The sequence below is a fragment of the Peromyscus maniculatus genome, chromosome 5 (genome assembly GCF_049852395.1).
Source record: "Peromyscus maniculatus bairdii isolate BWxNUB_F1_BW_parent chromosome 5, HU_Pman_BW_mat_3.1, whole genome shotgun sequence".
Taxonomy (NCBI): Eukaryota; Metazoa; Chordata; class Mammalia; order Rodentia; family Cricetidae; genus Peromyscus; species Peromyscus maniculatus.
In genome coordinates, this window is record NC_134856.1 from 52,843,355 (window position 1) to 52,847,271 (window position 3,917).

Here is a 3,917-nt window from a genome sequence, read left to right on the forward strand (position 1 = left end):
TGTGTGTCGTGTCTCTGTCCCTTTCCCAAGAGGACAGTTGGGGATGCCATCGTGGGCAGTACAGAGCCAGGGTGGCTCCTAGCCAGCTCTCCCTGCGCCTCAGTGTTCCTAGCTGTCAGTCAAGCGATGCCTCGGTGTTGGTATCTTAACAAGTGAGTTTGGTGGCTTCCGGGCTACCTCAAGTGTAGCAGCTCACAGGAAGTGCAGGGGCCTGGTTGCGTGATTCACAGTTTGACGGCACAGGGTACTAACAGAAGTCAACTAAGGAGGGCCAGGCACAGAGCCTCCATCCAGGCCCTGGGGGACACAACTGCTTGTGACCAAAAGGAGGCTATGAAGGGTGGCTGGCCTTCACTACCACCCTCCATAGATGGGTCCTCAACCTAAATCCGAGGCTCCCGGCAACCAGAAGTGTCACCGGTATCGGTGAAATTATTAAGGTCACTCCACATAGTTAAAAGGGAGGTTTATTTTGTGGGGTAACTTACAAGTGAAGGGATAGGTTACAGGGTCTGGGAAAGGTCTAACGCAGTCCGGCGTTGTTCTCTGGAGAACTCTGCTCGGTCTACCTCCAGTGTCCAGGGTCCAGGAACCAACAGTGCCGGCACATCCGGATCTCGGGTCTTCAGGGTCCTCCCTTGGCCCCACCTTGTAGGCGTGACCGTTACCGAAGCTTCAGTGGGGGTTGGAACTTCCAGATCAAAGCTGGAATGGCTACCCACTACACACCAGCAGGCTGGGACATAGAGCTGGCTTCCCGGGAGCCCAGGGCAGAAGCCACCATGTACCTTCCCTGCTCCCCTCCGTTAGGGACTCTAACAAAGAGTCTGCCCTTACAGTGCTGTTTGGAAGGCCAGTTCTGGACATATCCCTCCGCTTCTCCCCTGGTCAGCAGGAAAAGATTGTCACAGAAGCCTCGGCCATCAAGGAGAGCAGCAGGTCTCCCTCTGACCAGGAAAGAATGGGAAGGAGAAGAGGACAGGGCTCCACCTCTGATGAGAGAGGCAGGACCACAACTGTGCCTCCTTCCGCCCCTGACTCCATCTGCCAGGAAAGTGTGTGTAGAGCCACCACCCACAGAAGCCCCTCCCCTCCCTTTTCTACCCCCCTGTGCACCTGGAGCCTTGTGTCCCCTGCTCCTTGACAGGCTCCACCCTCCCCCAGGTGCAGTCCCGCCTCACACTCAGATGCCAGCCACTCAAACCACTCCTAGGGAGAGGGAAGCAGATTCTGGCTCTAACCGGCGTCCCACAGCAGCCTCAGAGAATCAGGGGTCTCATCCGGAACGTGGGCAGCAAGGCCACCCTGTGATGGGTCAGGAATCATTTGGCTTGGCACCAGGAAGGTTCCGGCGGGCACCATCAGCCTGACTGGCCCAAGGCTGCTCCTTCCCATTCAATTTAGCTGCTACATAAGCAGGAGGCTGGTGCTTTGGGGTGTAGCTGAGGAGCCCCACTTGGCAGAGCACGGCACATCTCTTCCGTTCACCACACTTTGCCCAAGTTCTCCTCTCCACAGCTGAGCGGCAGGCTTCAAGATCATCTCTGTTGGAAGGGGTGGGGACAGGCTCTGGGGACATGTCCCTCTATTGGTTCTTCAGCTTTATTTACACTCTAGCCGGGTACAGGATCAAATAGCTTCAGGCACTACCACCCTGTTTGCTCACCCATCCAGACATCCTGGTATGACCAGGAGACACACAGACTCAGAGAGGGAAGCTTATTCACCCAGGTCACACAGCATGGTAGTACCGTAAGAAGATCCAAGTAGAGAGCCTACTACCCACAAACCTGTGCCTGGCCCCACACCACACATCAGTAGCATCTGGGGAGGACAGCTCCAGAGTCCTGCTAATATCTGTGCCTGCTTCCTCAAACAGTTCGTGACAGAGTAAGCATGTGACCCTGCGTGTTCTACTAGATATACACAGAAGACACTGAGATGGGCTGAGAGGATGCTCATTGGCTATGCAGGCATGAGGACCCGAGTTCAAATCCCCAGCACCCATGTAAAAAGCACGGCCAGGAATGTCTGTAACCCCAGCACTGCGGAAGGAAGGGGTGGGGGTGGTACAGAGACCGGCAGATGCTAAGAACTCACTGGCCAGCCAGGCAGCCTAGCTGCACACTGGAAGCCCTGCTCTGGCTTTACCCCAGACACCATACACAGCAGGCACACAGAGACAGGCTACTGAGACAAATGGCTAACACAGCGTTCATGGGGAGAACTCTCGAGTGTTCAGCCAGCGACCAGATAAAAGCCCATGTAGGATTCTACAGCAGATGAACGCAGCGGCCCCGGGCCCCCGGACCTATGGTGCTCCAGTTTTCTTTTCCATTGCAGTGATGATAAAACACTGACCGAAAGCAACTGGGAGAGGAAAGTATTTCTTTGGCTTACTCTTCCAAGTCACTAAGAGAAATCAAGGTAGGAACTTGAGGCAGAAAGCACAGAGGAAGGCTGCTTATCCGCTTGCTCAAGTAGCTTTCTTATAAAGCCCAGGGCCACCTGCCTAGGGAATGGTACCGCCCACAGCCAGCTGGGCCCTCTTTATCAATTAGTAATCAAGACTGTTATTCACGGACGTGTCCACAGGCCAGTCTTCTCTAGGCAGTTCCTTCATGGAGGGTTCTTCTCCCCAAGTGACTAACTTACATCAAGTTGACAAAACCAGCCAGCACACACCGTCCCCATCAGAGCTGGCTTTGGTCTCTTGCATCCACAGTTTCCCATCCAGGATTCCGTTAACCACAGGCCAGATAAAAATCCTCAGTGCTGCTGACATGCTCTCTGGAGTCGGCTGCAGGGCTTGCCACATGGGTATGAGACATACCCGCTACACTGCGTAACCATTCAGGTGGTTCTCTGTGTAGGGTCAAAGGGCCAGCCAAAGAAGCTCACCCTGACTCTGAAACCAGAGCTAGAGAAAGAAACACAGTTCGGCTCTGAAACCAGCGCCAGCTCTGCCCCTGACCAACTAAACCAACCAGTCCCTGAGCAGGAAGACTAACCAATGCCTAAGCAGAAAAATCTTCTCTCTAGAGAAGCTCCGCCCCTAAGAAGCCCTATATAAACCCCTTTCTCTGCCTGTTCAGTTGTGGGCTGTCCTTTTCCACCCTGGCAGAGGCAGCCGCTCTCCTTCCCAAACAAATCTCTTTCTTAAAAGAGTTTTGGATGTGCCGGGCGGTGGTGGTGCACACCTTTAATCCCAGCACTCGGGAGGCAGAGGCAGGCAGATCTCTGTGAGTTCGAAGCCAGCCTGGGCTACAGAGTGAGTTCTAGGACAGGCCCCAAAGCTACACAGAGAAACCCTGTCTCGAAAGATAGTTTTGGTTGAAGATCTTCTTTTCCCATGTGGAACAGAGGAATCTTTGCTGAGACATTCATTCCCTTAGAGGGGCGGCGTAGAAAAAGTAACAACTTGTCATAGCCTGAGGAGATTGCTACATTTCTGCAGGGGTTTCCCCTTTAGCAGAGAGAAGCAGAAGTACCATCTTGGGCCTAGAAGAAACCATACCTGCTAGGATGTTCCCTTAAGGGAACCGAGCAGAAGTGGGTACCTCTGCTGGGAAGCCCCCTCAATTGGGGTTGGGGGGGCGCGTTGAGCAGAGCTCAGCTGTAACGGCTCTCTCTCTCTCTCTCTCTCTCTCTCTCTCTCTCTCTCTCTCTCTCTCTCTCTCTCTCTCTCAGGATTGCTACATCCTGCAGGGAGACCATCCCCCACCACACCCCAGCTTAAGATATAGTCTGACTTCCCAACAAGTCAGGATACCTTTCTCCTCACAGCTGTAGGGATCCAGGATACCTCCCTTCACAACTGTAGGCATAGCCTGACTTCCTGACAAGTCAGGATACCTTTCCCTCCAGAGCTGTAACACTCGCACTCTGCTGGCGATAATCTAAAAAGGCGGTAAGTA